Source organism: Nansenia antarctica (assembly GCF_963989245.1).
Source record: "Nansenia antarctica genome assembly, chromosome: 7".
Taxonomy (NCBI): Eukaryota; Metazoa; Chordata; class Actinopteri; order Argentiniformes; family Microstomatidae; genus Nansenia; species Nansenia antarctica.
In genome coordinates, this window is record NC_137677.1 from 56,366,713 (window position 1) to 56,380,942 (window position 14,230).

The 14,230-nt window shown below is 38.7% G+C and overlaps 1 protein-coding gene across 1 annotated transcript in view; it reads left to right on the forward strand.

The window, feature by feature from the left end:
* The first annotated feature begins 7,912 nt into the window (after positions 1-7,912).
* The window catches only part of baz2bb (bromodomain adjacent to zinc finger domain, 2Bb), a 65,104-nt gene continuing 58,786 nt past the window's right edge, over positions 7,913-14,230 (forward strand). Inside the window, exon 1 of the mRNA XM_080535536.1 lies at positions 7,913-8,005. The gene's annotated coding sequence lies outside the window, so the exon portion shown is untranslated. The remainder of the gene's footprint in view (positions 8,006-14,230) is intronic.

Here is a 14,230-nt window from a genome sequence, read left to right on the forward strand (position 1 = left end):
GCAATGTCCTCAGCCTGTTTTTTCCAGGAAAAGAAACAGATTGCACATACTCCTTGAGGTAATCATGCGATGTGAATGGGGTTGTTTTTAAATGTATAAGATCTGGATAATAATCTATTGTAGATGTGTAGGCATTGGGCAGGGTAATTAGATTCATTCAATTAGATAAATGCATATGATAACAGATCAAGGGGTTAGTACACAACAGATGAAGAGGAAATATTCCGGACTGTTGTTTGTTCTGGTTGATTAATTGCACGTAGGCATAGCTTATGCATTTGTGTAAGAACCTGCTATTGGAATCCACCCAATAGGCTGGATTGATCCAAATTTCGTATTTGATATTCAGGATATTTAATTTTTGTGGTCTTATGGTAGATTATTTTTTTTTGATCTTTGAACTTCAGGATATTTGTGTCCCACCTGGGACAGTATACACCTAATTGGAACTACGGGAAGGTCAGCTAAATTATACAATTGTTTTTTTTAAATAAAATTCTGTTTCTTACATTTACATTACCCATTTCATGTAATGTTGCATGAAAGTAGGCTACATGGTGAATACAATTCCAAACAAAGTTTTGTGAGTGCAACAAGCAGTCATCAGTAGACAAAACAGATGACTCAGAGTGCATGGTTACAGTGTAGAAGTGTGCTTTGCTCATCTTGACTGAAAGTTCAGTTTGTAGAAACACAGTCTTCCAGAGACCTAATCCCTGTAGATCCAATGGCAACAAAGAAGAACAACTGAGGAGGTCAGGAGAAACACAAGGCCTAGTGAACCCTGAGGAGGGTTTCTCTTGTCATGTGATCCTAGACCCCCACCAAAGTTCCTCTGACTGGGAGGCTGAGGGGAAAAGTCTTACAACCCTCGTCCAGAAAACAAACAGATTTGATAGAGAGGGTACATTCCACACAATATTTTTAAATTAGTAACCTTTGGGGATTTTTGGGGGGGGGTCACTTCTGAGGTTTTCAGTATTGGAGATGTATGGTACCCTGGTAATTTAGTTTAGTAATGTGGAAAAACTGATTGGTGAGGTATTAGCAGTCTTTATATCTTTGGAATCAGCATGGCCTGTGGTGGATAGTTGCAGAGTCAAATTCAAACTGTCAGTTCATGTTCTTTTCCTTTTTGGGCAATTGGTTACATAAAACAACAATAGAGACTAGAAATAAACTGTGTTCAGACAGAGCTTAGAAATGTCTCTCTGTCTGGATCTCAGCAGATGTGTAATCACAGAGGAATGCTTTGTGACATAGCTACTTGTTCAGCCCAACTTCACCACCATTTTCCCAGGACCCAAGAGTCTGTCTCACCCTCCTCACCCTGGACAAGGCAACCATGAATATGCAACAAAGCATAATTTATTAGATAGGAATACAATAGCAGCTTGCTGTGAATGCAGTTGTGTGTGAATAGAACCTTGAATGACGCTAGAGCAAGAATGGTTTGAGTGCGTTTAAAAAAAAAGAAAAAACTATTTTCAGCCAAGGCTCAGTTTTGTTCTGAGCTGAAGAAACTTTCAAAAAGGACTGACACTCCTTATGTTTGTCCTTAGGAGAAATATTATGACAATCAGTTTCAGTAAACTAGCTTTTTCTTTGGTGTCAGTAACGCCTTGGGCAAAACATGTGTTTGGCTTCTAAACTTCACAGATACCATTACATCATTTGTTATGGAAGTGGTCACAAATTCACACAGCTTTGTGCTACTGTATGAACTAGTTCAATGAAGTATCAAAGAAATATCCATCTCCTAGACAGTACAGGCAAGGCCAGGTCTACTGAAACTGATGTTTGTTTTTAATGCCGAAGGGGTGATTATCATAATTAATTGTATCGGTAATGGAGGCAAAAAAAAGCCTTGCTTGAGTTTTTGTAAAATGATGGGACCTGGTTCCATTATAATTACCTTGTATGGCATGCTCTTTTATTTATTCCAGATAGATCTCAGATTTTGTGTTTCATCATTCATTTCTAGGTTCCACAGAATTTTGCAGTTTCACTCCGAGATGGATCGTTTCTGGAGAGCATGCATTACACAGGGGCCGCCGCCATCATGATTATGGTTGTAATGGCCTATTTTTGATCAAATAACACTGAAGGCATTTTTTTCACAAGTCTGCCTTGCCACAGCCTGGAGGAGGACAGGGTTTTCACTGACCTGAAATTGCTAATTAAAACGGACAGTGCTATGCATAAATAAGATATGACACAGAGTGACAGTTGGTATAAAAATGTGATGCACTGCAGCCAGTGCTGTTCTCATAGACAGGTTATCTAGTCTGAAATAACAACAAAAGATTACAATGAGTCTACATTTGAATGTTTTCTATCTGTAAAACAATGCTGTCATCCATTCTTTCCCTCAGACTTTCAGGTGCTTCCTCCGTCAAATCCAGGTTTCTTTTCAAACTCATTGTTTCATTAGATATCAACTCTCTATTCTTCATTATTCTCCCTTCACACTGCCCCCTCCTGCCTTTTCAGATGGAGGTGCCTGTAGACAGAAGTGTGGAGCATCTGTTTCTCATGTTCTGGAAGTTTCATGTTTCCCCTCCATTCACTGTCCTGGAACATGCTCCAATTAACAGAGGAAAAACAATGGGTACTATTTAGTTGGCCGCAAACTAGATGGGTGTTTTAAAGAAGATCTATTATGAGCCAAGATTGGACTGTGTAATTCAAGTCTTGTGATACGAAACCTATTCATGTTTTAATAAATGCTAGTTATCAATTTATGAGTTAGATGCTTATTTGATAGCATATTCCATGCCATATCTTGATGTTTGGTTTGTCTCTTTCTCCTATTGGTCTTTGATATCCTGGTAATGTTTTTTCAACTGATAAAGCCATTTAGGCTTATCTAGGCTCTTGAAAAGATGCTCCTTTCAAATCCATAAAAACAACTGCCCAAATGTAAAGAAGTGCAATGTTAACATATCTAGCCAGAACTTTAAACATCAATCATGTTATATGTATTAAATGCATTTTAGAAGATCGAGTTGCCTTATCTCCATTAGAAAATGTACATATAATAACAACAATAATAATAATAATACATTTTATTTGTAATGCACTTACAAAATAAGAAAGAAATCTCAAAGTGCTACAGATTAAAAACATACATATTCTATGTATACAGTGGGGTGCAAAAATGTGGGCACCCCTGGTTTAAATGTCTGTTACAATTAATCTCCAAGTGAATGAAAGCAAACCTGAACACTAAATGTTACAAAGTTAAACATGTCACCTTTCTGCAAATTTGTTTTTATTTTCATTTTCAGAGTTTTTAAATTATAAAAAAGGAAAAGGGCCCTGTGAAAAAGTTTGGGAACCCTTTTGGATTATTCTTTGTTACTTTTTGATAAGATGATTACTAAAGCCCAGACCACAGTGATTTACTCGTTAGGGCTTCAATGAGTCAGGTGAATATAATTTCAGGGTTGAACTATATATTCTGAAGTAACTCCATGCCTTCTAAAGTATCCGACTGCTGTGGCTGTTGTGTCTGGTGTTAAAAACCATGGGTTCCTCTAGTCTAAACAGTTGTCCAAGGATGTCAGAATCAAGATAGTTCACTTCCACCATCAAGGAGAAGGCTACAAAAAACTCTTGCAACGTTTCAGACTACCCATTTCCACTGTCAGAAACATCATCAGAAAATGGAAAATAAATGGAACAAATGAAGTCAAGGCAAGATCTGGAAGACCAAGAACATTTTCTGATAGAATGGCCCGAGATCTGGTGGGAATTTCTCAGACGAACCCACACATCACTGCAAAAGAGCTGCAAAAAAAAGTAGCAGACACCGGTCTAGTTGTTCACAGGACAACAACAGCGTACCTAAACAACAAAGACATACATGGCAGAGTTGCCAGAAAGAAGCCTTTCCTACGACCTCAACACAAAATTAAGTGTCTGAAGTATGCAAAAGAAAACCTTGAGAAACCTGAAGCTTATTGGAACAGTGTGCTTTGGACTGACAAAACCAAAATTGAACTTTTTGGCCACAACCAAAGAAGGTATGTTTGGAGAAAAAAGGTTGAAGCATTTGTAGACAAGAACACCTTGCCAACTGTTAAGCATGGAGGTGGATCCGTTATGCTTTGGGTTGTGTAGCAGCTGGAGGCAGAGACAATATTGGGCGGGTGGAAGGAAGAATGGATTCCACCAAATATCAAGACATTCTAGAGGCTAATGTTTGAAGGTCAGTCCAGAAATTAAAGTTGAAGAGAGGTTGGGTATTCCAGCAAGACAATGACCTGAAGCATATCTCAAAATCAACCATGAAGTACCTCCAGGAAAGACGAGTGAAGGTTTTGGAATGGCCATCACAGTCCCGGCAAGAAGGCCGAAGAATATTTCTGAGCTAGAGGTGTTCTGCCAGGAAGAATGGGGAAAAAAACAAGAATTGAAAGACTCGCACTTTGCAAGCTGTTATAGTTGCCCGAGGAGGAGTTCTAGCTGACAGGTTTCCCAAACCTTTGGACAAGGCCTTTTATTTTTTATTTTGAAACTGTAAAAAGTTACAACTTCATTTAGATTTGTTGTAAAAGGCATTTTGACTAGGGATGCCCACTCCAACATGCGTCACCTACCTTTGAAATATATTTTGAGAGCACAACTTAGTGCAGAAAATAATTTGACAGGAAGGGGCCAAAGCAGGGGGCAAAGTGTTTGTAAGCACAGATTCAGTGCCTGGTGATTGATAAAAGCCTGCTGAACTTTTCTCATAATCGTTACCTTGTTTTCGGAAAATAATACATTTTATTTGCTATTCTATATTTTCAAGTCATCTACCCTCCTGGGCGTCTGACACCCCCTGTAATGAACTTCTTTCAGGGTGAGGATGTCTGACAGATAGTGTGGAGCCCTGAGGTGCCCTGTTGTCACCCTTGTTGTGGTTGTTACACCACTATTGTTACTTTAAATGCACCATTCGCCTAACCTTTATGGATCTCACAGCAGACAATGTGATGGGCACTACAGAGTCAGTGTTGCCAAAATGTTGTATTGCAGAAACTATTGCAATCTATTTTGCACTGTTAGCTAGAACAAGAAGTTGTGTTTAAAATACATTTAAGCTCTAAGACAATCACTCAGTTGACTGTTTTAATAAACCAAAGTTTAATTGGTCAAATTGTTGTCTTTGTTGATGATATTAGTTCATATAAGAGGTGCTTAGTGGGATGAGCCTGCATTTAATCATGTACGAAAACCTTGGGATGCATTATCCTGTGTTTAGCTCCAAGAGAAATGTGTGTCATTTAAACTAAATGTATGTGTAGTGCTGGAAGGCTCTTGTTTTAATGGAATCATAGGGTGTTATGCACTGAGATGATTAAAATCTGTATTCTTTGAATGTGTCAGGCAAAAAATCAATACAGGCAAGAACAGCTCCAGTGTCTGATGGGTACCCAAGGCATGCCGTGGACTGATAGAAAAATAATAATTAAAACAAAATCACCACATTAATTTGTTTTCCATCAGTCTCCTGAGAGATCATCTTTGCTGTGTCTTTTGGTATCTCATTATACTTTCTAATCAAGAGTCTTAAAAAATACCTTTTAGGGGGACAGGCTGTTTGCCCTTCCCCCAGTGTGCTGCTTGCACTGCAGTCATTCGACTTCCACTTATTATGTTACAAATGACCGAGGTGAGGCTGACATTTTCATTGCATGCAAAAAGGCCTGGCCAGTGAAGCCTCCTATAATGATGCAGCTCTGAGCTCTTTCATCATCCGCTATCCCTAATGAAGATTCTCCAATACAATTAAAATCCAAGCATCGCTGCTGGAGTGACAAAATCATCGAATCATTTTTGCTTTCCCACCATCTTGTCGATCCTTGCCATGTCGATCCAGGCAAGCTTGTTTCATCCAGTCCAGCTCCTCTGAATGCAGTGTCTGAATTGACCCAGAAGAAGGAGGAAAATCAATGAACACAAGGGATGGTGAACAAGCAAATAAAGCTGCTTTAAATTCCAAATGCTGAATACGGATTTTTTTTGTTCACATCTTTAATTCAAGAGTGGCTTTGTTTCTTAATTACTGTATCCAATTATCTATAGTGCAAGTACAAAAAGTCAGTTCTCTCAAATAAAAAGCATTTTGGTCACTGAAACATTCAATCAAAAGCCATTTACTACTAATTTACTTGCTCAGAATAATGTATTAGTATCTGCAAAGTAACATACTGTACTTTGATTAGACAGTTAGAGCAACAGTTGAATGTAATTCACATCTTCATTTTACCCGTAGTTACATCTGATATTAATTATAGTGTTATACTCTTGAAATGTGTACCATTGCTGCTGATTGAAACAATACCATATTTCCTAATTTGTCATCTCCTGTTGAATTGAACCACTAACTTATCTTTATCTGTAATGTCTACGTACATCTGTATTCCTTATGTCTTATCTCTGCACTGTCATTTGGTTGATTTATCAAATCTCCTTTTTCTCTGTTTCTGTTTGCGAATTCCCTGCATATTGCTCTTAAATTGTTTGTTGTTGGCTGTAATAATATGCACCCCATGTCTAAACCCAGACTAGGTCACAAGGTCTCAGCTCAGCCTGTTGTTGATTGTCTCCTCAAAGAATGAACAAAAAAAAAACACACAATTAGGCACAGATGGCAGTCTTTGCCCAACTGTAGTTGGTTTGCTATTAGATGAAGGAGAGGTCTTGAATGTTTGCATCCCTGCAAATTACACAAGTTCAACACAATAAAAAGATCAATGATTTGCGTATTCATCTATGGTGCAGTATTTAAAGATTCACCTCTCTTTCTTTCATGTGCTGATACAGTATGATCAGTACTGAAGACAATAACATACTAGAACAATCCAAATCCCCCTCAAATGAAATACACTGTTTAATCTCCTCCTTTATTCAATTGGTTATGCATGTTGTATAATTGTTATACTTGTGCTGAGTAATTGTACAAATAATTGTTTGAGCACTTGAAACAATCATGTGTTTCATAACACTGCCATACTCCTAGTTTTGGCCACCTACATTCCCTCATTCATCTTCAGCATACATTATTAGCCTAATCACAGTTGATCACAGCTGTCATTTACATATTGTAATATTGGGCTACTGTCAACTTTTATGTCAGAGTCAATTAAACTTTGTCATCTAAATACGTTTAGAAATACTACAGATGGCATATTGTGAGAAACAATTGTGAGAAGCCACATGATATGATAATAGTTAACAATATAAATTTAACAATCTATAAAAAAATTGAAAAATTAATTAGTAGTTCATAAATACAATTGTAAAAACATGGCATGGAGTGACATGACATGATGTGAAAGCCTATACGGATCATTTATTAAATACCCACCATTTAGACCCACTGTCTGGCAATATACTTTAACTTTATTATTATTATTAAGTGTGACAATAATACACAATTCATCCGTTGTTGCTACAGTATTGTACTTCTGTTTACAGTCATTTCTAAGACCAGGTTGAATTGTCATTAATCATAGACATAACGTGAGTTTAGAATGATAAGGTTCTATCTCCGTTTAGGGCAGTTCAGAGATATTGAGCGTCAACGTTTTTACATTCCATTATGTTTTGTGAGATGGAACCTTTGTATTTTATGAATTACTAACTCAAAAATGTCAACATTTAAAAAAATAACACCACACAGGCATTAATAAACACCTAATGGATCAGATTATGAAAAAAACTCAATTTTGACAAAAATTTAGATAGAACCTTATAATTCTAACGTCGCGATAAGTTTACATTGTTGTGGGGCTTTTAAACTGACGTCACTTCGGTTCCTTGGAAGTGAATCTGCCTCAATCTGCCCATGGTAACTACTCACACACACTCTGACCGAGACTCAATTACTGCCCCATTCTCTCTCTATCATCCCCCTGCCAGCGGACAAACAACGCGAAATAATTCAAGAAATGAACATTTGGCTCTTATAAACACTAACTCAAGGAGGATAACCCTTAAGTGTCGATAAAAGGTGAGTTTTTCCATATTATTGAGCCGTGGGAAGTTAGCGTTGGTTACGTTATGATTCATTTCATAACAACGTTCAGTTTTTGCCATTTCGTTAAGAAGAGACTCGCTTCTGGTTGGCTAGCCTAAGCTAGCTCTAGCTAGCTTGTTCTAACGCTAAACACTGTCTCTCTCATCATGTGTTAATGTTACATTGTTACCGTGAGAGTTGTGCCATGTTGATACAAACTTGCCACTCATGGATGACACGAAGTGTATTAGATGATCGTAGCACTCCGAGTTTGGTTACTTTGTAACCAGTTCTAATTGGTTACATTGGTAACTTAATGATGAGACTTGTCCTGTCACTTTCACGGTAGACTTTGAGTCCACTGTCATGAAGTCTTGTCTTTGTCCATTATAGCCTATCGTGAGGTTAGAATTATAAGGTTCTATCTCCATTTTTGTCAAAATTGAGTTTTTTACATAATCTGATCCATTAGGTGTTTATTAATGCCTGTGTGGTGTTATTATTTTTAAAATGTTGACATTTTTTGAGTTAGTAATTCATAAAATACAAAGGTTCCATCTCACAAAACATAATGGAATGTGAAAACTTTGAGGCTCAATATCTCTGAACTGCCCTAAACGGAGATAGAACCGTATCATTCTAAGCTCACGCTATTTTACTGCTCATATCAAAAGCGTTGCGATGAGCTTGTTGAACCCTTACATAGAATGCAACCATACGAAAAACAGTTTGGAGTTAATAAGTTGGAGTTAATAGTTGGAGTTAATAGTTGAAATGTGTTGCTGTAACCATGTTAGACATTTTTTTAATGTGTCAGGTGGAAAGTACTTTCTTGAAGTGCTCCTGACTAGACTGCCCATCGATCATGACAAAGTATTAGTTGCTCTTGACCAGAATGAATACTAAATAATACGTTTTGTTGTTATGTTTTAGCTTGTTTGTGGCTGTAGATCATGTTTTGTCCAAATGTTTGGAAGTGGAAAGAAATCACATCCGTGTCAGACAATCCGCAGCTCTTCTCCCTCTTCTCTTCTCTTTTGTGTTGCTTCCCTGGAAAGAAAAGCAGCTGCTGCTGCCCGGAGTTGTTGAAATGTTATCCCTTTGTGTTTATTACAATATGATATATCCACCATTTTTTTTGCCCTATTTAAAACAACAAGCCACTCGCCATCTTGGGCAATGAGTGTTTTCCTAATTTAATTTATTGACAAAGATCCAGGATGCTTTTTCATGACCAAAAGTTAGGAAATGTTTCAGAAGATATGACGTCATGATGTGAAGTTGTGTTGATATTTTTTCTTTGTAACATTTTCAACACTTTTTACAGGGCTGATTTGCTCATTCACAATTGACTGATGTTGCTAGACACTTTTCTATTCATTTGGTAGAGTAGGTCTATTTGGATTTATGCAAAGGTCATCACGATAGTGTGTTTTCTTAGGGATGGGGGGGGCAACAGCTGATGGCTTAACATGTTCTATCGTCTCACCAGGACTACACACATCACTCTTAATAATAATAATAATAATAATAATAATAATAATAATAATACATTCATTTTGATTGAATAGACTAGCAAGCTATTGCTGGTTATTAGATTATTAGCCTTAGGCTACCTATCACATCTCGGAACATCTCAGCCAATCTATGCTATTAAAACCACCAACGATCACACCATTTTAACACACACACACACACACACACACACACACACACACACACACACACTAATTATGAAATAGTAGCTATTTACAATGAGGCAATAAATGATTGACATGGTGATTAGGCCAAAGTGTTAAAGGGTAGGCTTACGTCTAAAGTGTTTGCTACCTGTAGTGGGCTAGCTAGTGGTCATAATGTGAGTCCCACTATTCCCCAGCTTTTTTCATGTCCAGTTGTCTAGGTAGGCTACTAAACACATTTCCTGTATTTCATCAATCGGCTTGTGTCTTCTAGTCAGTGTTCAAAACCAGAACAATGAATTGTGCACCTGCACTCACCGACCATGGTTTCTGCAAACAATTAGGGTTTTCTTTCCAAACTGTCCACCAAAAGGTTTTTCTTTCCTTCTGAGAGCAGAATGCCTCTGCTCTAGATGCTAATTGCTCCACCTCACATTTCTTTGTTTGGATATTCACTGCAAAGCTAAAATGTAAAGGAACAGATGTTTAGCCAAACATCCTGATGTGCAGCTCTCTCTTATGGGAATGGCTTCCACTTCTCTCTGATGCAGAGACTTGACATCTGCTTAATTTCGTTGAGATGCTAGGGAACCATCAGTAGCAATGAATTGAACTCGCACCACACACACACACACACACACACACACACACACACACACACACACACACACACACACACACACACACACACACACACACACACACACACACACACACACACACACACACACACACACATGCACTCACAGTGTCAACTACAAGTAGAATAAGGGCTGTTTTTCCCAAGGCCTAACACACTGCTAACCATTAATATAAGTAGGCCTCAATTACAATGGAATAACTAGATTATAATAACTAGTCACGGTTGATCATGTAACATAACATGATCACCTGGCTGGGACACACAACAACAACAACAACAACAACAACAACAACAACAACAACCTAGCCACCCTTGCCTTGTGTGTTTGAAGCACGCAAAAGGCAACATTTTGAATTAGTTTCATTTAAACTAAGCTACTGCACATTGGGAATGTGATTATTTGTTGGGGGCATTGATTTCACATGTCACATCCGTGTTTCCTTTGGCAGTGCTTTGCTTTTGCTAGTCTAATTGATTTGTCTTTGTAAATAGTTAATTGATAGTAATGAACGATTGCACACAGTCTAAGTGAAATGGCAATAAACATTATTCCCCTTAAGGTCCATCATTTAAATTACTCTAGCAGTCAAGGAAGCACGATAAATCAGATTACAGCCTTGATGTGTTATGCATGCATCCAGTAACTGCCAATGAATCAACCAATAACCAGATACACAGCTAGAAGGTCACTGAATTTGCCTCATATTTATTCAGAGCTCATGTCCTTGAAAATCGTCGCAGTATGAGGGAACAATAATGCATTGCAACAAATCACAGGCATCCGATGTGAGTTTTTAACGTTATGAGAAACAGCAGCGTGGCATTTGAATGTTTGTAATATTGCAGGGTATTGTTCTGCAAGGATGGAAAGTCTTACCACTGGCTCTCAAGGTTACTCAGTTGCTTGAAACAGCACTTTTAAATGTTAACAGCCCCAGTGGTGTGATTAATACAGTTTATTTTCAGCTCATTCATTATTTTCAGCGATTCATTTAGTTTGTCACACCGACCCAAGTAGCCTTAAACATAAAGCGTTTTCTTAATGTTAATAGGCAGCAGCTTATAATAGACCTAAAGTGAAGAGACACAATCAAAGTTGTGACATACTGTAACTGTTAGGCCTCACGACTGTATTGTTCTTCTCTTGACCAGAATAAGTAGGCCTAGACAAGTGTAATAGCCTGTAGCCAAAGTTTGCTTTTAAATATTGTGATTTTAGCTAAATGACAGACATTATTACACTGACAATGTGCTTTGCTATAGACAATAACAGGACTAAAATGGACTAGGCCTAAATGTTTCGTTTCTTTATTGGGGTTAAGAGAGTCGTTTGTGATTACTGGGATTTATTTAGATTTTTAAAAATCATTTAGGGTTTCTCTGAATTAGTCACCATTGGCATCTTTTAGTGGTTTAACCACTAAATGAGGCTGGGGGGGTCAGTCAGCCTTTTTTTTCTATCTTTTGGTGGGATGTGAAGTCGGCCCAAGTGTTTTTTGGCTCATTTTAAAGGATGAACAAGACCCATCAGTAATTATGGCAGCCATCCTGATGGAGGACTGGCAATAATTGTGCGTTTTCACCCCATTTCCCCCCCCCCCCCCCCCTCCGTCCCCCCGTCCCTCCCGTTCTTACCCTTTTCCACAAGCTTGCACTCATTAATCAAAGACGCTGAACTCCTGCTGAGGGCTGAGAGGTTCATCAAATTGGCAGCCGGTTCACTGTAAAGAACAGCGCCGAGGCTCTTAACACACAGGCATAAATAAATCTAAGGTCTTTGTATGCAAACCCTGGAGGTTAATACTGTATAATTCAATGTCCTCTCTTTGTTTTTATGATTGATGTTTTTAAACATTTAAGGCTTGACGTGAGTCCTTTTGTAGGTCAGGGTTGACACTTTCTGAATGGGTGAGCTGGAGGAGAGGTATTAGGGAGGTGGTTTATTAGGAATATGTCAGGGAGATTACAATTTTTTCCCTCTCTCTCTCTCATCTTCCTCCTGGTCTATTTTCCCCCCTCCTGGAGATGGTTGTCATAATGCCTTAACTGAAGCAGGAAAGTTTGGCCTATTTGTTCAGCTGCTTTCCCGCTATTTGCATCCTTAGCTGGAATTGCATGCGACAAGTTTAAAATGCTGGCATGTTGGAGCAAGAGAGGAGAGTGGGATTCGGTGGATAGACTCCGGTATTCATAGGCCTGAATCAGGGACAGCTGGTTGCAGGAGGAGCGCAGACGTTCAGTGGCTATTATAAACCATTCCACTCACACACCAAGATTGTGCTTCAGCAGCCCCCTTTTATTTATTGATCTTGCTGCATTTAAAATCTGGTCACTGCTGGCACAAAGGCTGGCCATTTTAGCTATGCTCGCAGCCTGCTGCAGCCACAATTTTGAATATTTAATTTTCACTGAACACTGCATGAAATTACAAGGAAAAGGGCGGAAAAAAGTGGATCCATCCTTGAAGAATGTGTCTGGCTCAGCAGAGGCCAAAATGCATCAGGATGCATCAAGCTTTGTTAGGCTAATTCATGCGATGCCTCTTACGTGTCTCTCATGATGGGGTTGGGGGAAGGAGTAAAAAGGACCACGCCACTCCACATGATTGTATGGAAGACAGATGATATTGTGCATTTAGAGTGATGCTACTCCCTCTCAGCCTCTCTTAAAAGCTCCGAAACACTTTCTCATTTTAGGGTAACGCATCTTGTTAAAGATATTAGGTAACAGCACACTGATCTGAGGTAAGATTGAAAGGAGGTGCTGGCCACTGTAAACAAACTTCTTTCTATTGGATTACGCTCCCAAGTTCGGGACCCTGTTTTAGCTGAGTGGTTTAAAAGGATCCACAGCTTGGAAGGAGTGGATTATCAGGAATAATCTGTATGAGCATGGAGGTGTCTCACAACACAACATGTAGCCTACAGTAGGATTATTGCTACGCCTACTCATTTCTCCTTGTGCTCCATCATTTCTATAGTCCTGTTTCATTAAAGAGATGAAGTTGATTGCATACACTCTTAGAAAAAAGGCTCTTATTTACAGTATATTTTACAGAGACAGCTTTTTGGATCCCTTTTTTGTATACTTTTGTATAGAATAAATAGAGTTTATGTGTAGGCTAGTTTGGAGAGTGAAATTGCACATTCTGGTGAACAAAGGTAGTTCAAGAATTATTATTGAAAGATTATTAAAAGTAGCCGTGGCTACTTCTAATGGGCTAGATGTGTGTTTGGTGAATGAAGTGAAGATGTCAAGGGTTGCTGTGAATCTGACAGAATGTTCTTCCACTGAACTTACCAGTCAACAACAGTGAAACTCAGTAATCCATCACAGCTGTGGGAGAGGATGGAAAAAGGAAACCTGCTTGAACATAAACTGTTATTTATTACTCATTACAGTGCACAGCTTTCTCTTCAGGCAGTCCCATGTCATTGTCTATTCTTTAAATGATGGCACGGAATAGACAGCTGTAACATGAGGAGGTTCAGCCCAAGCAGCAGTTCAAAGAGCTACTGGGAGAGACCTTTATTTGAGGCCGGGGAGTGACCCTTTTCGCTCCCAGCACTGGATGAAACATCTCAGTATAAAAGAAAGTAATATCTTCCCTCGACTGATGTTCACACAAAATGGCAACGGATGGAGTGTCAGGAAGAGCCTGTTGTCTGCGAGGTATTTAAACAGTGTGTTCTTTGCACTTTGCTGAGGTTGTTATTGATGCGTGAGTTGTGTGTGTAGATGGAAACAGCTCCTCCAGGCTACGGCAAATCCTCTGCGAGTGCTCCCTTGTGTAATCCAAATAGTTAGAGCTAATTTAAGTGTACAACAAGAGCAACAGCATCTTTTAGGAAACATTCTCTCTGAGTACCATTCGGACGCCCTGGGAACACCACT